The sequence below is a fragment of the Pinus tabuliformis genome, chromosome 9 (genome assembly GCF_031772625.1).
Source record: "Pinus tabuliformis cultivar Carrire ecotype Pingquan chromosome 9, CPIR1, whole genome shotgun sequence".
In the NCBI taxonomy this organism is placed as follows: domain Eukaryota; kingdom Viridiplantae; phylum Streptophyta; class Pinopsida; order Pinales; family Pinaceae; genus Pinus; species Pinus tabuliformis.
Window position 1 is genome coordinate 1766845246 of NC_142307.1, and position 24022 is coordinate 1766869267.

Consider the following 24022-nt stretch of genomic DNA (forward strand, 5'->3'; position numbering starts at 1 on the left):
CCAGGATCTTCCTCATCCATATAGCCTCGCATGCAACCAAACTTGCTGCCATATACTCGGCCTCTGCTGAACTGAGTGCCACGGATCTCTGCTTCCTACTGTACCAAGAAACTGCTGTCGACCTGATACTAAAGACCCCTCCTGATGTGCTCTTTCTATCTGTTGGGCTCCCTGCCCAATCTGCATCCGTGAAGCCACATAGCTTCACCTCATCCTCCTGTCTGTACCACAAACCATATCCCGATGTGCCTCTAAGATAACACAATACATGCTTGCCTGCCTTCCAGAAGAGCTTGGTTGGCTTAACCATAGCTTGTGAAAGCTGGTTAACAGCATAGCATATATCGGTCGTGTATTGACCAGATACATAAGTGACCCCACCAACTACCGATAGACAGTGGCATCCACTACCTCCACCGAAGTAGCAACCTCCTTCCTCAAACCTCCAGGAAGAGGAGTATCAACAGGCTTGCAGCCATGCATGTTGAACTTCTCCAGTATCTCCCGAGCATACTTACCCTAAGAAACAAATAGTCCATCACTACGCTGCCAAGTTTCCAATCCCAGGAAATAATGAAGGAGGCCCAAGTCCTTCATCTCAGACTCAAACTCCTTAGCAAGATCATCCTTGCATGAAAGTATCAACAGCTCATCACCCGTTAGAATCAAATCATCTACATAAAGTACAATGATAAGCAACTTACCCTCCACCACAATCTAGTATAGGTTAGGATCCGCCTCACTCTTGGAGAATCCAAGTCCGGTGAAATAACTGTCTATCCGCGTGTACCAAGCACGTGGTGCTTGTTTCAACTCATACAACGCTCTCTTGAGCCTGCACACATGCGACTCGCTGCTGAAGATCTCGAAACCTTCGGGCTGCTCAATGTACACCTCCTCCTCAATGACTCCGTTGAGGAACACAGTCTTCACATCCATCTGATGAATGTGCCACCCCATCTGCGCTGAGAGAGCAAGAATCGTCCATATGGAAGAATACCTTGGGACAGGTGCAAAGGTCTCCTCATAATCGATCCCCTCTATCTGTAAAAAGCCTAGGGAAAAAAATATTGCCTTTTACTTCTCCACACTCCCTTCAACTGCCTGCTTAACTCTGTAGATCCATCTCGAACCCACCACTGATTTTCCTTCCAGTCTTGGGACAATCTCCCATGCACTGTTTCTGACAATCGAATCATACTCTTCCACCATGGCATCTACCAATGCGGGATCCTCCACAGCTTCCTCGAAAGAGGATGGCTCAATCGCAACACATTTGCTCACAGGAGCCATGTATCCAGTGTACCGATCAGGTGACTGTCTCTGTCTACGTTGAGCTGTAGGTGGTCCTACAACCTTCTCTGCATCTTGAGCCAGTCGCTCAGCTTCTGTCAAGCGCTTTCGCCCTCTGATGGTTGGTGCTGCGTGAGTGGTCTCTTCCACTCCATGAACTTCGTCCTGTGGCTGATCCACGTCCTGAAGCTCATCCTTAGGAACTAATAGCTACTCATCTGCATGAAAGTGTGGCTCCCTCTCAAGCGAACACTTCATGGCTTTCTCATCCTGAAATTTTATATCCCGTCGCACAACAGTCTTGCCATTGTTTGGCAAATACACACGATAGTTGTGGGGCGTATCAGTGTACCCCACAAATATCCCAACCTCTGCGGTCGGCTCCAACTTCTTCCTGGCATCCTTTGTCACATGCATGTAAATGTTAGCACCAAAAATCCTCAAATGAGAAAGATCAGGCTTCTTACCAGAATAAGCCTCCTCGGGTGTACTCATGCCAAGTATCCTATGAGGACAACGGTTCTGCACATATACTGCAGTATTGCATGCTTCCGCCCACAAGTGAAGGGGTAAGCCCTGATCATGCAACATCGCCCGTTCAGCCCCCACGATCGTTCTATTCTTCCCCTCAGCAACCCCATTCTGCTGTGGGTTATGGGGAGCTATGAGCTCTCTTCGAATCCCTTCTGCACTACAAAAGTCCTCGAACTCGCCAGAGATGTATTCACCACCATTATCACTCCTAAGAGCCTTCACCTTCTTGCCCGACTCCTTCTCGACCAGTGCTTTGAATTCACAGAACTTAGAGTATGTCTCGCTCTTCTTCTGCATGAAGAAGATCCAGCACTTTCGAGAGAAATCATCAACAAAGATCACATAATACCTATGTTTTGCTGTCGAATCTACTGAGAAAGGTCCACACACGTCTGTGTGAATTCTCTCAAGGATCGTCGTGGCGCGACTATCCTTCTCGTGAAAGGTGGCTTTCACAAACTTTCCCAAAGTACACCCCTTGCACTAATCTGACTGCGCAAGAGTGCCTTTAGGAAGCCCTATAGTTATCTGCTGTAGTATCTTCAAGGCTCCATGGTGAAGGTGACCCAATCTTCTGTGCCACAGCTCGCCATCATACCGGCTCACCAATCCTTCTGCCTTGCATGCCATTGCTGCGCAGCCATCTACATGCAACTGATAAAGGTTCCTCACTCGAACCCCTATCTTTCGGGTTTCTCCAGTTGTCTTGCTGCGCAGGAAAGCCTTTCCCTCGTTGAAAACAACATCATATCCCTTGTCTTCTAACATCGCCACAGAGATAAGATTCTTCTTCAATCTTGGAACATGCATCACTTCCTTCAATACGAAGGGTTTACTAGACTCCCTATCAAAGGAAATGGTACCGATACCGGTCGCATTGTATCTACCATCATCGCCCATCTCAATGTGCACTCCAAGATCTTTCTCCTCCAGATCAGAAAACAAATCTCGATCTCCTGTCATGTGAAAAGACGCACCACTATCCAAGAACCACACCGATCCCATCACACTTGATACCAAGCATGCGATCAATGAAAAATCAAGCTCAAACTGCGAGGCTAGAGCCTCTCCTGCTGCAGATCCAGCAGCTTGCTTGTTCTTCTTCTTCTGCGGACAATTAGTGGCATAGTGTCCATGCTGGTGACAGTGAAAGCACTTCACCTTGGACATGTCCTGCTTCTTGCCTTTCGCACCGGAATGAGAAGCTTTCTTGTTCTTCCCCTTCTTTGCTTTGGCAGCCAAAGCGCAATTTTCTTCATCAGGTCCCTTTGATGAAGATCCGTCCCTGGTATTCCGCATGATCTCCTCCTGCACAAGATCTGACCAAAGTCTCTCCCATCCTGGCAATTTCTCCCGACCATTGATAGAGTCCTGATAGGAATGCCAACTCTTTAGAAGACCAAGGAGAGCCAAGCTCACCAAGTCCTCATCATCGACAGTCACCCCCACACTTCCCAGCTCATCCCTGCACTGAGTGAACTTCGTGAGATACTTGGGCATACTGTCTCCCTTCTCGCATTTAATGTTTCTAGATTATCCTTGAGCGCCAGCTTCCTCTGATCGCACTTGCTTTGGAATAGATCTGTCAACGCTTTCCACATCAAGTATGGAGAAGCCTTTCCATGCAGGTTGGACACAATGTGATCCTTCACGCCCTCCAACAGAATCCTTCGACACTTTGTTGTCTTCTTTTTCCAAACCTCAGCTTCGGCAGCATCAGTACGCTTTGGGACCTCAGCCTCTATTAACTCCTTTAGCCCATTATCATCTAACACCGCCTCCATCCTGTCCTTCCATGCAATATTGTTCGAGCTGCTCTCAAGAGCATACTCCAATCGCAATCCGTTGGAAGACATTGCCACGTTGATACCAAGAAAACACTGCTGCAAATTCGAATTCCACCAGCTCAAAACTCAACCGCTTCTGATCTAAAATTCGTGAGAACAAAGTATTTCTCGTACAAAGATTGACTGTATGGGCTTTTACCAGATATCTCACCTTCCAAAGGAAGGATGAATCCAGAGGCTACCTGGCCCGATTACAGACTCTGCCTGAAGAAATAAAATGTAAACACTTTCCGAATAATAGATCTGATGATCAACAGCTCCGATACCATGTAGAAATTTTGAATATTTAATCACTTATTCACAGAGATTATCCCGATTATACACTATTGTGGAATACATGCACAATACATAACCTCCTCTATGTTGATCATCAATTTAGTAGCATAAAAAACAATGAAACATCAATCGCATGCACACATTAACACAATATGTAACCCAGGGAAAGCATACAGCTGAAAACCCCACACTATATGTATATTATAATGATAGAGAACATGTAACAATACATAGTACAATACTCCTCACAAGTACTCAGTACTATCTCCACCTGTTACACACAAAACTAGCTCAGATCTGATCAATCACAGCTCAAATCTCCTCCACTGCTTTGCCTGCCTCCACTGCGCAATCCTGCAAGGGAATCAATCACTCTGTGAAATCGAATTCCTTTGGTTATACTATGCAAGCCTCATGGGCAATCTCCATCCATGCATGTGCAAATCTCATGCACAACTATAGTCACACTGTAGTCACAACTGATAGCAATCTCAACCTCTAACACCTGTCTCCACTGAACTGTACATGCACTGAGTTAACTGATGTATTCTTCAGTTGCTTTATGAGTTAATAATTAGTGAATTAATTAATAATTTAATTCACACAACTCATCACTAGAGTATTCTTTAGTTAGACTAAAATACAACTAGTTCAACCAAGTCAAACTGAACACAACTCCATCACTCCACAATCAACTCCAAAACTTCAAAAAATGAATGTAAAAGATTTCCATTTGTTCATTCTAGAGGTCGCCAAATTGAATTTGACTAGGATAGCAGGGTTTTGGGTCTCATCTTCGAGGATGGATGGATTCCATATCCCATTTATTTACAGTTACCAAAGGGAAGATTGAATGGAAAATCTACTTACAGGCCCATGGACTCAAACCATAACTGTAGTGCTACCAACAACATCCAAGTTGTCCTTAACCTCCCCCATCACTCACTACCTGCTTCCCTCCCAAAATCAATCAATCAATCTGCTTGTTATTGTTCTCTTCACCCCACCTCAACACTTAATAACTCTCATTGCACCAACTAGTAACTCTCACTGCACCAACTAGACTTGGACACTACTTCTTCCTACCAGATACCCAGATCCAACCCCCTCCCCACAAAACATACTTGTCCATCATCAACAAGGTAACAAAAACACACCATTCAATCTCGATCCCAATCTCCCCTCTCAAGTTTAGAATGCACGGTAGCTAATCCATCTTGCTACTCTGTTAATTTTTCTCCATTGAACTTGTAACTATGATAATTTCAGCACAATGAAAAACTTTCAAAACAAACATAGATTTTACATAGAATTGCACAAAGTGATAGACTTGTTAGGCCATGCAGGGTCTCTGTTATCTCTAATACATGTGTAAAAGAAGGAATAAGAAGGGAACCACATAGCTTCCTTGGGAATTGTCAACTGTGCCACGTTTTCTCTCGTCTCTTCAATTTATTTGGTAATTTGAAACAAATTTAAATATGCTTATTGTATTCCATTCCCATCAAAACCGTTTTTCAAATATTGGTTTGAACATAATGCCAATTCTCTTTAATTCATTAGAGCCTTAAATATTATTTAAAATTGTGTTTAATTTGATTATGTGAAGTATTTCAAATTTAATGATTAAATAAATTGTTAACTTTCTCACTTTGATCCTAAAAAGTTTAAAAGTTTAAAAATATATATGGGGTTGTATAACATAATACTTATGTATTTTTAAAGTGATGTTGTTTGTTTGTTTATATATATATATATATATATATCTATATATCTATATATATATATATATATATATATATATATATATATATAGATATATATATATATATATATATATATATATGTTTTTATTTTTTAAAAATTGAGGTTATTTTATGATGCTTATTTATTTATTGTAAGGTTAGGTGGTTGTTTTCTTTCTTTGTCTTGTTTTTTAGATTAATTCATTTAAATTTAAATAGATAGAATATATACATTAGTAGATTTTCATGGTAAATTGTTTTAGTGGAAGTTAGTCTCTTGTCCCACAAATAAGGATATCTCACACATCAATTTGGTGTTTATTATTATTATTATTATTTAATTTAAATTAAGATCTACGAGGCACCTAAAAGTGAGTAGGTGTGGTTCTCTCTAAACTTCTAATACTAAACAAGAGTAAGTGAGAGAGATTTTAAGGGAGAGAGTAATGGTGGTAAAGAGATGTGAAGGAAAGGATAGAGGTGGGAAAGAGAAATAGGGGACAAGGGGAGAGGGGAAGATGGAGAAAGAGAGAGGGAGTGAGAGGGAGTGAGGGAGAGATGAAGCTTGGGGGAGGGGGTGGAAGGGAGATTGTTGTGAAGGAGGGAGTGAGAGAGGGAGGTAGAGAGAGGGGAAGATGGAGGGAGTGAGAGGGAGTGAGGGATGTTAGCACCTAAATCTGCCTTAGGCTGAAGGAAGGCAAAATTCAGGGTAACCACAAACCACGCTCAGTCTGGTAGCTAGCCCTACCAGAACAGGAGAGGGCTCTCTCCGAGTCACGCTCAATGAATAAGTAAACGGAATGGTCTGAGATGACTAACAGTGAAATATTGATCTTAGGCTAGTAAGTAAATATGGATACAAGAAGCAATTTTTTATGAATGACTGAGTTTCTGGGATGGTATGGGACCAACGGACAACAATGAGCAGAGAATTTAATACAAAGGCACAGATTACTTCGTGAGGCAAGACAGGCGAAAAGTCTAGCAATTTAGTTTGAAATAACGCGGAATGGAGGAATTTCTTAGGAGGGTGAAAAGGAGATAAGTACATGAATCCTTTTCAATAGAAGAAGAACAATGAACATGAAATTTTCCCACAGGCAGAGATTTAAAAATGAATTCTACCTTATCTAACTTAGAAAAGTTCACTGGAAATGAATATGAAATGAACTGTGAAACATTACGAAATGCATATGAAACACAAGAGACACATTTTCTACACTCACAACCACATGAATCTCATGAAACAGAGCCGCTGCCTTTCATTAATCCTTTGTCAAAATATAAAATGAAGAACTGAGTTTCTCTCCCACAGTCTCCCAGAAATTACAAGCCAACCCTTTGCAAAAGGTTTGCATACAATAAATAGACTATGCCATGAGGAAATAGAATGACCAAGAGTTGGGGAGTTTTTTGAATCATTACAAAGTGGAAGTGGAAAGCCAACCATTAGTTACAGGTGCAGCGTTACAAAAATGACAAATAGCTTGGGTGACTGCGCGCCTTCCTTTTCCACTTGGATAGGAGTCCACCTTTAGTGAAAATTCTTTTTAAAAATTGCCTTATTTGCTGAGAAAAATATAGTGTAAATGAGCGGGCCCACTTGGAGAAAGTCGCGAATCGAAATTTCGCGAAGCGGGCGCGATTTTGGCCTTTTTCTCTATATGCGTCGCGCCCAAATCTATATGCGCCGCGCCACTTTGGAGGCTGTTTTGAGGCACCTGCAGGAGTCCAAAATGTACTCAAGTGTGCTTGTTGGAAATCCTGGCTTGTCTACTTTCCAACCCAAGTGGAATTTCTGAATTTGGTGCTCATTTTCCCCTCCAAATCTTCATTCTCCCAAGACTACTTCCTGTGTGTCAAAATAGGGGCAGAGAGGTCATTTTTTGATTGTTTTTGACCTCCTGGAGACTCAAATCATGCCCAAACTTCTTGTCCAAGCACCAGAAGTCATGATTTTTCATGCTGAATCCAAAAATTCAAACCATTTGTGATTTGGAGCTCCCAATCCTAAGTGTCGCGCAAAAAAAACCTGTGTTGTGACAAAAAATTTGCCATGTGACCAAAATTGCCCCAAATTTCTTGAAATTTGGGCTGGAGCTTCCTTATCAAGTGTTATGCTGGGCCACAGAGGCTTCAGCTAATATCTGAAGTCGATCGAGCTCCCTTTGCCTCTTTTTCTTCTTGATTTCCTTCCTCAATTTCACCTTCAAATTCCTGATTCGGGCCTTGCACACTTTGTTTCGCGCCATGTAGTGGAAAGCCATGTGTCTCAGCAATACATGGTCCTTGTCAGCCTTGTCCAGCAGCCTCTCTAAGTGCATGCTAACTCTCTTGAGGTTGGCCTCCCGATCCTCATTAATCTCTTGCTCCAATGACGTGAGCTCAACTCTTCTCCTTTGTGCAGCTTGGCGATGCTCACAAATGTTTTGTAGCTCCATGATCACTTGCTGATCCTCAAGCTGTTTGTTCCTCTGCTCCAGATATTTCATGTTCCACTTAGCCCTCTCCAAGTCAAGGGATAAGGCTTCGATCTCTGATTGCTGCTCCTGGATGATCTCTCTAAGCTATGCACTTGGCGGATCTGTATCTGTATCATCATCATGAAGGAGAACGAATTCGGTCTCTCGTTCACCTGAAGGCCCCTCATCCTGCATTGGCTCCTTGCCTTTGTCATGTTCCTGTGATGCTGATGGAGGAAGCGAGGCCCCTTCCACCTCGGGTGGAGATAACACTCGCTTTGCCGCTGCAAACAAACGTCTAGTGCCTTTTTGATATGTGATGAAAACCGGCACACTAGCAGTCTCATGGCGCTCATACCGATGAGAAGGTTCACCCTCATGCTTAACCTCTGATAATACCTGTGAAGTGCTGAAGAGGTCACAGGAGATGAAATCATCCCAAGTAATGCCCTGCAATCCCAGCTGATGAACCACCAAAATCTTAATAAGAGCAAAGTGATAAACACTGTTAAGTTGCTGCTGAGGGGTCTTGTGCTGCATGAAGGTGTTCATCCTCTCTATGTTCCTGCAAATGAAAAATGGGATGTTCATCATCCATACCCTGGTAAAGTGCATGAGCAACCTGATGTGATAGGCATATAGACGAGAGAACCTCCCCTCACAGCTGAAGTACTTCATGATCAACTTCATGAGTGGAGCATATTCATCTTTCAAATATCTGAATGGAAAGACTCTTGTGAGCTGCCTCAAGCAACTAGCCTTAATGTAAGGCTCATAATGTTGCCGATCAACTTTCTATTTCTTGTGCCATGGTTCTCCAACATTCGGTATACCGGTTGCTAATGAGACAGTTTCGGGTGTCAGTGTGAAGGTGACCCCGGCCAAGATAGAGTGATCTCCATGTAGGTGAAGCACAAAAAGACGGGCCAACTCATGATGAACTCGAACATTAGCCACTCTTTGACAAAACTCAAAACATGATAGATGCTGGAAACATGACATAGCAAGAGGGCATGCCTGCAATTCTGTGAGGGTGGTTGGCTCATCCCTAACATGTTTTCCACTTTTATGATGTCTCCGGGGAGCCTGTTCTTCCGAGGATGAATCACTTTGTGTTTCCATCTCATATTTGGATGAATGTTCAGATGCCATGACTGCTGTATGTGTACTGTGCTTGGACTACCCTTTGATGATGGTAGTGAAACTAGGTGCTGTTGTGATATCTGCCACCAAGGGGGAACAATGCAAAAAGGGAGTGTTAGGAAGGGGAATAATATGATGGGAATAGGGGTTATGGGGGGGAATTTTGTTCAAGGATATGTAGGAGGGTTTGGGGATTTCATAAGGTAGGGTTTTGGGGTTTTATAGTTGACAAATGTGTGGAGGGATAGGGAAAGGGGTTTAGTAATGTTTTAGGGTAGGGAAAATAGGGGAAAATGGGATAGGGGGGAAGGGAACAATGGAAAGGAGTGAAAAAATGAGAGGTGAAAGAGGAATCTTAGCATCAACACAACAAGTCTTCATCCCTAGAGCAATAGCCCTGATACTTTCAAGAGGTAGGGTTTAGGCGTTTTTTATTGCAATTATACATAGCCATGAACCACCATATGTTCACAAAATTAGATGAACAAGCCAAGAGATAGACCCTACCTATCGATTTAAAGGGTTTCAAAGAGATTTGTTGCAAGTTTGGCACAAATTCGGGCCTCTGTGGGTGTGTGCCGCGCAGCAAACCCAGTGCGCCGCGTTTGGTATATGCGTTGCACCCGTTTTAGTTTTACACTACGGGGTCACGCTCTTTGCGCCGCGCTCCCTATGTGTGCCGCGCCCCTCTGTGTGTGCGCCGCGCTCCTGAAACCGACCCCAAACTTACTCCAAACGCGTGCTTGCGCCCTCAATCACTTTGCTATGTTTCTCTATGACCTTGGTGTGCACAATGATTTGGTTGCTTGTGGAAACTTGTATATAAAGACCTTGGAGTCATAGGTTTAATTTTTGCTTCTTCAAAACCCACTTTAATAATGTTTCATTTTGACACTTTTCACTGATTTAATGCAACACTGAATTTCACTTTTCCCTTTGAATTTTTAGCTAAAATGATGAAAATTTTTTGGCACTTTTGCAGGGGTCGCATAACATGGCGCTTGGCCAAGGAAACCATGACTGCACCTGAAGAAATCAACTGGAGACTTTTTGAAAATTATCACAAATGACACACTGTTTGACTTTTCTTCAAAACAGAGTTTTGAAGAACAGTCGTAATCTGTCAACATGACGATGAAAATATCTGAATCATAACTTTGTAAGGGCCTCCCTCTGGCCTGCATGGCTTTATTGGACATGTTTGAAGACCAATTTATCTGATCCCTAGACCTAATGAGTGAAAATGACTCTCGTCCATTAAAAGATCAAACATTGACTGTCATGGACTTTAGTGAACCTTGACAAAAGACTTGAGCCAGCAAGTGCCAGACATGAGGGGAACTGACTAACAAGACCTTTTTCGTCAGATTATGGCATGCCCCTAGCGGAATGCAGCTGAGTGAATGGAGTGAGACACTTAAAAATGAGATGCAGAAAGAGTTTTGATCTCTAACAGAGGATTGACAAGACCGACTCTAACATTGGCTCCAATGGGGGATGGTAGCTCCAGTTCCTTGGAGGTGCCAAGAACTGCAGATCTTTGGGTGAGCAGACACTGCCTTCGTCCATTGGGCTATGGAGTCATTATTTCGACAAACAACACAAGACTTTGACACATTTATTGACTGGAACTTGACTTAAACCAACATTAATTATGAAACCAACATGACTGAAAAACTGACTCAATGCAAAAGGAAATGACTCATGACCGACTTAACTAAAACAAGAACTGACAAAAATTATTCAATGGCATCAGTCCATCAAGATTCGAGGGTTTTAAATTATGATGACAGCCACCTGCATATTAATGCAATATGTACAATCATGTGTAATGTGTCTTCCAATATAACCAATCAAGCAGATGCCTTCTTGATTGATTCTCCTGATCAGATCTCCTGGTCAACAACAGATACTGGACACTGGGCATCCAAAAACACAGTCGACCATGATCTCCTTCATCACTGAATACTGCAATAATCACCTTCACTGTTGTCTGCAACAGATTTGCCATTGGATCTTGAAAAACATGAAGATTGACCTCCTGCTAAAAGAGCAAGGTGTCTTTCTCCTTTGATACTGATCTTTCTTCACACTGTACTTCAATAAGAGTATGTCCCTGGTCCTCAAAAAATTCTGAACAAGTAGATGAGCAGATCTCCTCTTCAAAGAACACTTCAAAACATGAGACATATGAGGAAGAATCTGAAAGAGAATCCCGAATGGTCTGATCTTCTGAAGTCTGAATATATGGTAGGTCATCTTCATACGATATGACAGCCAGATTCTCATTATATTCATCATATTTATCAATCATGAGAAAAGCAACTTCAGATGTTTCTTGAAACCTAACACTAACATTTCTATCATCTACCATAAATTCATCCAGAGGAACTCTTTCACTTGCTTGAGCAAAGATCTCATCTTGCTGTTCATGAGCTGACTGGATTACCTCTTCATGAAGACTGTGTTCTGATGACATGAGAACATTTGGATCCAAAACTTTGTCTTCTTCATCCCAGATGATTTCAGCAGCAGAGTTCTCTTTCATGGGACTTAGTACAAGGTTTTCTTGGTCATCACAATCTGAATCTACATCTGAAATGGCTGTCTTAACATTATCACATTCTGAATTTGAAACTTGACTTCTCTGCATGCTGTCTTCTTTTATGGACAGATCTGAAACGACACTTTCTCTTTCATCACTTTCAGCCATATGGAAATCTTCAACCTGCTGATCTATAAAGCTGCTTACAAGACTATCATCATTTTCACCAGAGGAAGAAGTTCTACCGTCACCTTCTTGACCATGTGCACACTGCAGATTTGCGTTAACTTGAGCTGTAACCTGACCGTTCAAGAGTTGATCTATCTCATTTTCAGACAGAGGAGATAACACTTTTTGTTTTCTCTTGCTCAAACAGTGATTGTCTTCATTAATTTCAAGTGAAGGAGTATACAAATTTTCCTCATATAGCTGATCCATTTCATGTAATTCCTGTTGACTGTCAAGATGCAAAATTCCTTCATCTTCCACCGTACTAAGATCTTGATCCTGCTGCAAATTTTCATGATCGTCTTTATGCTGCTGAAATGGATTTTCATACAGGGCTTCCATGATCTCTTCATCCATGAAATTATCATCCTCATAATATTTCTCAAGGCTTTCAATAAAACCATAAGCATGCTTGCAACAATCCTGAACTAAATTTAATGATGGATAAGATTCTTTATATCTCTCAATGAACATGGCATGAAAATCCTTTAGACAGTAAATACAAGCAGCGGGCAAATTTTCATACCAAGATTGGGCTTCACCTTCCAGAGTGGCCAGGAATATCTTCATCAAGCAATCTTCAGGAATATCAACCTTCAACTTGCGAATGTGCATGTGAAATCTAACCAGATGTAAAGCCGCATCCTTCCTACCATCATCTTTAAACGTAGGCAAATTCCTTGACCAATCTACCTTCGGAATTTTATTTGGAAAGCCTGGAATGTGATCTCGGCTCATAGGAGCATACCTTCTTGCAACGCGTTCCATCTTGAAAATCTCAAAGCTACTGATCTCTCTGCAGTGGAGTCACCATGAAGGATTGATTGTTGGATTCTTCAGTGAATGGAGTCGCCAGGTGAATGATTTCAGCCTTCTTATGTCTGATCGTTGTTCACCATCAACAATCAGCTCTGAACTTGAGATATGTACTGGGGCAAAACAATCTTCAAGCAAACCATTTTCGTTCCCCAATGGAGTCGCCACTATGTTAGCACCTAAATCTGCCTTAGGCTGAAGGAAGGCAAAATTCAAGGTAACCACAAACCACGCTCAGTCTGGTAGCTAGCCCTACCAGAACAGGAGAGGGCTCTCTCCGAGTCACGCTCAGCGAATAAGTAAACGGAATGGTCTGAGATGACTAACAATGAAATATTGATCTTAGGCTAGTAAGTAAATATGGATACAAGAAGCAATTTTTTATGAATGACTGAGTTTCTGGGATGGTATGGGACCAACGGACAGCAATGAGCAGAGAATTTAATACAAAGGCATAGATTACTTCGTGAGGCAAGACAGGCGGAAAGTCTAGCAATTTAGTTTGAAATAATGTGGAATGGAGGAATTGCTTAGGAGGGTGAAAAGGGCATAAGTACATGAATCCTTTTCAACAGAAGAAGAACACTGAACATGAAATTTTCCCACAGGCAGAGCAATAAAAATGAATTCTACCTTATCTAACTTAGAAAATTTCACTGGAAATGAATATGAAATGAACTGTGAAACATTACGAAATGCATATGAAACATAAGAGACACATTTTCTACACTCACAACCACATGAATCTCATGAAACAGAGCCGCTGCCTTTCATTAATCCTCTGTCAAAATATACAATGAAGAACTGAGTTTCTCTCCCACAGTCTCCCAGAAATTACAAGCCAACCCTTTGCAAATGGTTTGCATACAATAAATAGACTATGCCATGAGGAAATAGAACAACCAAGAGTTGGGGAGTTTTTCGAATCATTACAAAGTGGAAGTGGAAAGCCAACCATTAGTTACAGGTGCAGCGTTACAAAAATGACAAATGGCTTGGGTGACTGCTCGCCTTCCTTTGCCACTTGGATAGGAGTCCACCTTTAGTGAAAATGCTTTTTAAACATTGCCTTAGTTTCCAAGAAAAATATAGTGTAAATGAGCGGGCCCACTTGGAGAAAGTTGCAAATCGAAATCTCGCGAAGCAGGCGCGATTTTGGCCTTTTTCTCTATATGCACCATGCCCAAATCTATATGCGCTGCGCCACTTTGGAGGCTGTTTTGAGGCACCCGCAGGAGTCCAAAATGTTCCCAAGTGTGCTTATTGGAAAGCCTGGCCTGTCTACTTTCCAACCTAAGTGGAATTTCTGAATTTGGTACTCATTTGCCCCTCCAAATCTTCATTCTGCCAAGACTGCTTCCTGTGTGTCAAAATAGGGGCAGAGAGGTCATTTTTGAGTGTTTTTGACCTCCTGGAGACTCAAATCATGCCCAAACTTCTTGTCCAAGCACCAGTAGTCATGATTTTTCATGCTGAATCCAAAAATGCAAACCATTTGTGATTTGGAGCTCCCAATCCTAAGCGCCGCGCCAGTGGCACGGCGCACAGGGAGAAAAAACCTGTGTTGTGACCAAAAATTTGCCATGTGACCAAAATTGCCCCAAATTTCTTGAAATTTGGGTTGGAGCTTCCTTATCAAGTGTTATGCTGGGCCAAAGAGGCTTCAGCCAATATCTGAAGTCGATCGAGCTCCCTTTGCCTCTTTTGCTTCTTGATTGCCTTCCTCAATTTCGCCTTCAAATTCCTGATTCGGGCCTTGCACACTTTGTTTCACGCCATGTAGTGGAAATCCATGTGTCTCAGCAATGCATGGTCCTTGTCAGCCTTGTCCAGCAGCCTCTCTAAGTGCATGTTAACTCTCTCGAGGTTGGCCTCCCGATCCTCATTAATCTCTTGCTCCAATGACGTGAGCTCAACTCTTCTCCTTTGTGCAGCTTGGCGATGCTCACGAATGTTTTGTAGCTCCATGATCGCTTGCTGATCCTCAAGCTGTTTGTTCCTCTGATCCAAATATTTCATGTTCCACTTAGCCCTCTCCAATTCAAGGGATAAGGCTTCGATCTCTGATTGCTGCTCCTGGATGATCTCTCTAAGCTGTGCACTTGGCGGATCTGTATCTGTATCATCATCATGAAGGAGAACGAATTTGGTCTCTCGTTCACTTGATGGCTCACCTGAAGGCCCCTCATCCTGCATTGGCTCCTTGCCTTTGTCCTGTTCCTGTGATGCTGATGGAGGAAGCGAGGCCCCTTCCACCCCGGGTGGAGATAACACTCACTTTGCCGCTGCAAACAAACGTCTGGTGCCTTTCTGATATGTGATGAAAACCGGCACACTAGCAGTCTCATGGCGCTCATACCGATGAGAAGGTTCACCCTCATGCTTAACCTCTGATAATACCTGTGAAGTGCTGAAGAGGTCACGGGAGATGAAATCATCCCAAGTAATGCCCTGCAATCCCAGTTGATGAACCACCAAAATCTTAATAAGAGCAAAGTGATAAACACTGTTAAGTTGCTGCTGAGGGGTCTTGTGCTGCATGAAGGTGTTCATCCTCTCTATGTTCCTGCAAATGAAAAATGGGATGTTCATCATCCGTACCCTGGTAAAGTGCATGAGCAACCTGATGTTATAGGCATATAGACGAGAGAATCTCCCCTCACAGCTGAAGTACTTCATGATCAACTTCATGAGTGGAGCATATTCATCTTTCAAATATCTGAATGGAAAGACTCTTGTGAGCTGCCTCAAGCAACTGGCCTTAATGTAAGGCTCATAATGCTGCCGATCAACTTTCTATTTCTTGTGCCATGGTTCTCCAACATTCGGTATACCGATTGCTAATGAGACAGTTTCGGGTGTCAGTGTGAAGGTGACCCCGGCCAAGATAGAGTGATCTCCATGTAGGTGAAGCACAAAAAGACGGTCCAACTCATGATGAACTCAAACATTAGCCACTCTTTGACAAAACTCAAAACATGATAGATGCTGGAAACATGACATAGCAAGAGGGCATGCCTGCAATTCTGTGAGGGTGGTTGGCTCATCCCTAACATGTTTTCCACTTTTATGATGTCTCTGGGGAGCCTGTTCTTCCGAGGATGAATCACTTTGTGTTTCCATCTCATATTCGGATGAATGTTCAGATGCCATGACTGTTTTATGTGTACTGTGTTTGAAATGCCCTTTGATGATGGTGGTGAAACTAGGTGCTGTTGTGATATCAGCCACCAAGGGGGAACAATGCAAAAAGGGAGTGTTAGGAAGGGGAATAATATGATGGGAATAGGGGTTATGGGGGGGAATTTTGTTCAAGGATATGTAGGAGGGTTTGGGGATTTCATAAGGTAGGATTTTGGGGTTTCATAGTTGAAAAATGTGTGAAGGGATAGGGAATAGGGGTTTAGTAATGTTTTATGGTAGGGAAAATAGGGAAAAATGGGATAGGGGGGAAGGGAACAATGAAAAGGAGTGAAAAAATGAGAGGTGAAAGAGGAATCTTGGCATCAACACAACAAGTCTTCATCCCTAGAGAAATGGCTTTGATGCTTTCAAGAGGTAGGGTTTAGGCGTTTTTTATTGCAATTATACATAGCCATGAACCACCATATGTTCACAAAATTGGATGAGCAAGCCAAGAGATAGACCCTACCTATCGATTTGAAGGGTTTCAAAGAGATTTGTTGCAAGTTTGGCACAAATTCGGGCCTCTGTGGGTGTGCGCCGTGCAGCAAACCCAGTGCGCCGCGCTCGGTATATGCGTCGCGCCCGTTGTAATTTTACACTGCGGGGTCGCGCTCTGTGCGCCGCGCTCCCTATGTGCGCCGCGCCCCTCTGTGTGTGCGCCGCGCTCCTGAAACTGACCCCAAACTTACTCCAAACGCGTGCTTGCACCCTCAATCACTTTGCTATGTTTCTCTATGACCTTGGTGTGCACAATGATTTGGTTGCTTGTGGAAACTTGTATATAAAGACCTTGGAGTCATAGGTTTAATTTTTGCTTCTTCAAAACCCACTTTAATAATGTTTCATTTTGACACTTTTCACTGATTTAATGCAACACTGAATTTCACTTTTCCCTTTGAATTTTTAGCTAAAATGATGAAAATTTTTTGGCACTTTTGCAGGGGTCGCATAACATGGCGCTTGGCCAAGGAAACCATGACTGCACCTGAAGAAATCAACTGGAGACTTTTTGAAAATTATCATAAATGACACACTGTTTGACTTTTCTTCAAAACAGAGTTTTGAAGAATAGTCGTAATCTGTCAACATGACGATGAAAATCTCTAAATCATAACTTTGTAAGGGCCTCCCTCTAGCCTGCATGGCTTTATTGGACATTTTTGAAGACCAATTTATCTGATCCCTAGACCTAATGAGTGAAAATGACTCTCGTCCATTAAAAGATCAAACATTGGCTGTCATGGACTTTCGTGAACCTTGACAAAAGACTTGAGCCAGCAGGTGCCAGACATGAGGGGAACTGACTAACAAGACCTTTTCCGTCAGATTATGGCATGCCCCTAGCGGAATGCAGCTGAGTGAATGGAGCGAGACACCTAAAAATGAGATGCAGAAAGATTTTTGATCTTTGACAGAGGACTGACAAGACCAACTCTAACAAGGGAGAGAAGAAGCTTGGGGGAGGGGGTTGAAGGGAGATTGTTGTGAAGGAGGGACTGAGAGAGGGAGGTAGAGATAGGCAGGGAAAAGTTTATCTTAGAGTTTAGAAACCTTGGCGAATCTTACTAGTCCCTAATATGCAAATTGTAAAATTTGTACTGATATTTTGTAGAAATGTTAGGCCCCTATAATACTAGTGATTCCCCCATTACTATTTTCATTGTATCCCTTATTGTTATTATTGTGCCCCTATTGTCCCCATATTGTTATTTTTGTGCCCTTATGTTATTACTGTTATGTCCGCTTGATTATATTATGACCCCTTAGACTCCTCTATATAGAAGGGAGGTTTAGTCATTTGAATCATCCAAGAATTGTTCATTTGTGTAATTTAAAGGAGGTTTCTACCTCGAAGAGGCTGAATTCTAAGGCATTGATCTATCTTTTTATATTTTTGTGAGCTAGTTTCCTAACATTTGATATCAGAGCTTTGGATTCTAGGGTTTCACTGCTCCAAATAGGTCATCATGGCATTTTCGCTATAACATTTTTTCTGCAACGTTTCAGAAGCGAAAAAAAAACCCATTTGGGACAAAATCACGCTGAACCTTGAATCCGAATTTCAGAGCTTCTCTCTCTATATTTTCGGAGATATGATCTGAGGAAGTTAGAATTTTTGCAAGCTCCAGAATTTAAACTAAAATAGGTCATCGTGGAATTTTCACTATAACTCTTTCGCTACGAAGTTTCAGAAGCTAAAACAAAAAACTAGTTGAGAAGAAATCGGTCTGAACCTCGGTTCTAAATTTCAGATCTTGTCTCACTATATTTTCGGAGATATAGTTTGAGGAAGTTAGGGTTTTTGCAAAACCCCGAATTACATTCCAAACAGGTCACCTAGGGAAAATTGCCATAACTTTGGTTTTGAGCATCAAATTGAAATTTCATAAGAAGTTTCAGAAAGAGGATGGCCTGTAGTTTTCTGTGTATTAGTTTCAGGTACTAAGGTCGAAATAGTGACACGTGGCACGTCGTACAAGTTTGCTCTACTGAACTAGTTTATAATCAGGTCACCGTGGGAGATTTGGCATAACTCTTCCTTGGAGAATCCAATCTTGATAAGACTTGTGGGGTTAGAAAGAGGACTCAGAGGGCTACCGCAGGATGAAATTTCAGATATTCGAGATCCGCAGTTACAAAGATACAACAGATTCAATATTGAGCTCTTACAAAGTGAAAAAAAAGGTGTGTAGTTTTTTTTAAAATTTTGCATAAGATTGGTTTGAAAAATTAGTTTGAAGGAATTCAAAGGGAATAGTGAAGAATTATTAGCATTAATTAATGCCCCGAAGAAAGAAAATGGAAATACCTAGTAAGTAACCTAAAATCTCTAGCATGACTAGTGAAGAAGAGGAGGAAATGCAACATGATATATCAAAATTATAAGACCAAGTACAACAAATTTCATTCTCACTAAAGGTAAATGAATTCAAGATGAATGGCATGGAAACTAATATGAATGGCATGCACATTAAGATGGAAGCTAAGATGGATGGCATGGAAGCTAAGATGAATGGCATGGACGCTAACATGAATGGCATGGACGATAAGATGGAAGAATTGAAGATAAATTTGAACAAGTTGCTACAAGAAATGGTCACTAAGGGTGAAAGGGTAGTAAAGGAAACTCATGATGAGAACAAAATAAATTTTAATCATGATTTCATAGACTGTAATGTTGGATTGAAGACCCACCATGTTCCAAAAATTGATATGAGGAAGTTTGATGGCAAGGATCCCGGAACATGGATACTACAGCTGGAGCAATTTTTCGATCTCCATAATGTGCAAAACACACAAAAGGTATGTATTACAACTTTATCTTTGGAACCAAATCAGTTTGTATGGTATCGATGGCTTTTCTATCATAAACAAATTTTCACTTGGGCAATTTTTATGGAAGAAATGATAGCACATTATGAGGATACAGAAAGCAACACCTTTTTTAGCCAACTGATAAATATCAAACAAAAGGGTTCAATGATAGAGCACATTGAGGACTTCCAAAAATTGAACATAAGGGTAAAAGATATTCTAGAGGAGCATAGGATTGATGTGTTCATAGGGACTTTAAAGGATAATATCTAACATGAGGTTCGTCTTTGGGAACCTGATTCATTGGAGAAGACATTCAGGTTAGCAAGAAAAATGGAAAGCAAAATTATGGCAACCAAGAAGCCTACCACTCACAACTATAAAGATGGAAGTGTTGTTGCCCCTAGCCTTCCACAACCTACAAGGTTGACACCACAACAATTGGAAGAAAAAAGAGCAAAAGGGCTTTGTTACAGTTGTGATAGCAAGTACACTAAAGGTCATAAGTGTGCTGAGAAGAAATTATTCTACATAGATTGTGAAGAGGAGGAAGAAAATGAACAAGAAATGTCAAAAGAAGAGGATATACTGTAGGAACAAACCCTAGATAAAGAAGAAATGAATCCAACCATATCTTGTAATGCATTGGCTAGAATTACCACTCCTCAAACTATCAAGATAGAAGGACATATCAAGAAGAAAAAGGTAATAGTGTTGATTGATTCGGGAAGTACCCATAATTTTATCCATTGTAAAATAGTAGAGGAATTGAATTGCTTCCTATATCCAGCACCTGAGTGTGAAGTGATGGTTGGAAGTGGAGGAACCATAAATTGCTCTGGAAAGTGCCATAATATCAAGCTATCCATGGGAGAATGTGTATTGAATAGCCCAATGCTTTCCATTCCAATGGGTGGTGATGATGTTGTACTAGGAGTCCAATGGTTACAATCCTTGGGTACAATAGCTTTTAATTTTCAAGAACTTTTCATGAAATTTTGTGTGGAAGGAAAGGAAGTTGAATTAAGGGGTATTACAGGGAAACCGGGAAAGATAATTAGCTCTAACGGTATGACAAAGCTTCTAAAGAAGGAACAACGAGGTGTAATTGCACAATTATGTTCGCTAGAGGTTCCCACATCGAAATCATCTATTTCTCCAGATCTCCAAAAAGTCTTGGACAATCATTCCATGGTATTTGAGACTCCCAAAGGTCTCCCACCTATTCGTGATCATGATCATGCTATTCATTTGATTCCAGGAAGTGTTCCTCCAAACATCAGGTCATACAGATATCCCTATGCCCAAAAGAGTAAAATTGAACGTATGGTTGCAGAAATGCTAGAGGCTGGTATAATTCAACCTAGTCAAAGTTCTTTCTCTGCTCCAGTAGTATTGGTGCACAAGAAGGATGGATCATGGCGCATGTGTCCAGATTATAGGGAGCTCAACAAGCTCACTATTAAAGATAAATTTCCCATTCCTATCATTGATTATTATTGGATGAATTTCATGGATCAATTTACTTCACCAAGTTGGATCTTCGTTCAGGATGTCATCAAATCAGAATGAAGATCGAAGACATTCCGAAAACAACATTTAGAACTCATGAGGGTCATTATGAATTTTTGGTCATGCCTTTTGGCCTTACGAATGCACCTTCTACACTTCAAGGTTGATGAATTCCATTTTCAAACCCTTCCTTAGAAAATTTGTGTTAGTATTTTTTGATGATATACTAATCTACAACAAGTCTTGGAAGGATCATGTTGACAGGGTGCTCAAACTATTGGAGGAGAAACAATTATATGCAAAAAGCTCCAAATGTTTCTTTGGAGTACAAGAGGTGGAATATCTGGGTCATATTGTATCTCATGAAGGTGTTAAGGCAAACCCTAGCAAAATTAAAGCTATTAAGGAATGGAAAATCCCCACATCCATAAATCATCTGCGAGGATTTCTCGGGTTGATAGGGTATTATCAAAAATTTTCTAAGAATTATGGGAGAATAGTAGCACCTCTAACAAAATTATTGAAGAAAGATGCATTTTCATGGACTCTATAAGCAACAAAGGCCTTCGAACATCTTAAAGAGGCAATGTGCCAAGCACCAGTCTTAGCTACTCTAGACTTCACAAAAACCTTTATTGTGGAATGTGGTGCTTCAGGAAATGGAATTGGTGTGGTTTTAATGCAAGATGAAAGACCCGTTGCTTTCAAAAGTCGTCCAATCAAGGGAAAGTATTTACGCAAAACTATTTATGAGAAGGAAATGTTGGCAATACTACATGCACTTAAGAAATGGCAACCCTACCTAATGGGAAGACACTTCAAGGTAAAAACAGATCATGATAGTCTTAAATACTTTTTAGAACAAAGATTATCCTTTGAAGAGCAACAAAAATGAGTCACAAAGATGTTGGGTTATGACTTTTAAATCATCTACAAAAAAGGCAAGCAAAATGTTATGGTTGATACACTCTCAAGAAAGGATGAGGATGTGGAAGCATTGTTGTGCGCCATTTCTATTATCCAATCAGAATGGATAAACGAAGCAAGGGAGGAATGGAAGAATGACAAATAAGTGTGGGCACTCATTCGAAAGATACAAGAAGATCCCAGTACATCTGATTCATTTAGCTAGAAAAATGATTCGTTATGGTACAAAGATCGCTTATACCTATGTGAGAATTCCCAACTCAAACAAAATATTCTTATGGAATTGCACACTTCTCCCTTAGGAGGGCACTCAGGATTTTTAAAAACTTACCACAGGGTTAAGAAGGAATTTTTTGGGATGGCCTTAAATCAGATATTCAAAAATTTGTGGCGGAATGTTTGGTTTGCCAACAAAATAAAGTTGAAACAATTAAGACCCTAGGTTTATTACAACCTTTATCCATTCCAAGCCAACATTGGGAGGAGGTTTCAATGGATTTTATCACAGGTTTACCCAAGTCGAAGGGAAAGAGTGTCATCATGGTGGTAGTTGACAGACTTACCAAGTATGCACACTTTTGTGCATTATCACATCCATTTAAAGCCAGTACAGTTTCTACTACATTTATGGAAATAATTCAAAAGCTACATGGAAACCCAAAGATTATTGTAAGCGACAGAGATCCCATTTTCACTGGAAATTTTTGGACAAAATTGTTTTCTTGTCTCGGTACTCAGTTATCTCATAGCTCATTTTATCATCCTCAATCTGATGGGAAAACTGAGATAGTAAACAAATGTTTGTAAGGATATCTTCATTGCTTTGTATCTGATAAACAGACACAATGGGTCAAATGGTTGCCTCTGGCTGAATGGTGGTATAACACTTCCTTCCATACTGCAGCAAAAATGACCCCATTTATGGCACTTTATGGATATCATCCACCATCCATCACATCATATTTAAGAGAAAATTCTAAGGTTCAAGCAGTGGAACATCACATCGAGCATCAAAAACAAGTTCTCCAACTCTTAAAGGATAACCTCACGTTGGCGCAGAATAGAATGAAACAACAAGCAGATCAACATCGCAGCGAAAGAAGTTTTGATGTAGGTGATTGGGTATTCCTACAGCTACAACCATATAAACAAATGTCCCTCAAGCAAGCTAAGAAGGATAATAAATTATCACCAAAGTATTATGGTCCGTACAAGGTGTTACAAAAGATTGGTACTATGGCATACAAATTGGAGCTTCCTGCAGCTTCCTGAGTGCACCCAGTTTTCTATGTTTCATGTTTAAAGAAGGTTATAGGTGACAAGCTCCCAGTTCAAACAATATTGCCAGAACTGGACGAGGAAGGAAAATTCATATTGGAATCGGAAGCAGTCACAGAAACAAGAACTCGACAACTACGAAATCGATCAATTTCAAAGTATCTCATCAAGTGGAAGAACTTATTTGCTGAAGATTCCACATGGGAGGATGAGAATTTTATACAGAAGCATCCAGAACTACTCAAGTGTTGAGGACAACGCTTTTTAGAAGGAGAGGGGCATGTTAGGCCCCTATAATACTAGTGATTCCCCCATTACTATTGTCATTGTATCCCTTATTTTTATTATTGTGCCCCTATTGTCCCCATATTGTTATTAGTATGCCCCATAGAAACCCACTATTGTTATTTTTGTGCCCTTATGTTATTACTGTTATGTCGGCTTGATTATATTATGACCCCTTAGACTCCTATATATAGAAGGGAGGTTTAGTCATTTGAATCATCCAAGAATTGTTCATTTGTGTAATGTAAAGGAGGTTGCCCCCTCGAAGAGGTTGAATTCTAAGGCGTTGATCTATCTTTTTATCTTTTTGTGAGCTACTTTCCTAATAGGAACTGAGAGAGGGAGGTAGAGAGAGGGGAAGATGGAGGGAGTGAGAGGGAGTGAGAGGGAGTGAGGGAGAGATGAAGCTTGGGGGAGGGGGTTGAAGGGAGATTATTGTGAAGGAGGGACCGAGAGAGGGAGGTAGAGATAGGCAGGGAAAATTTTAAGTATGAAAATTTATCTTAGAGTTTAGAAACCTTGGCAAATCTTACTAGTCCCTAATATGAAAATTGTAAAATTTGTACTGATATTTTTGTAGAAGTATTTATATTTCCAATTATTTTATATTAGTCGATATAATATTTTGGC

The 24022-nt window shown here is 41.1% G+C and overlaps 1 pseudogene; it reads right to left on the reverse strand.

Annotated features, from left to right (window-relative positions):
• LOC149155851 (transmembrane 9 superfamily member 4-like) overlaps nucleotides 1-24022 on the reverse strand; it is a 193952-nt pseudogene that overhangs the window by 70394 nt on the left and 99536 nt on the right.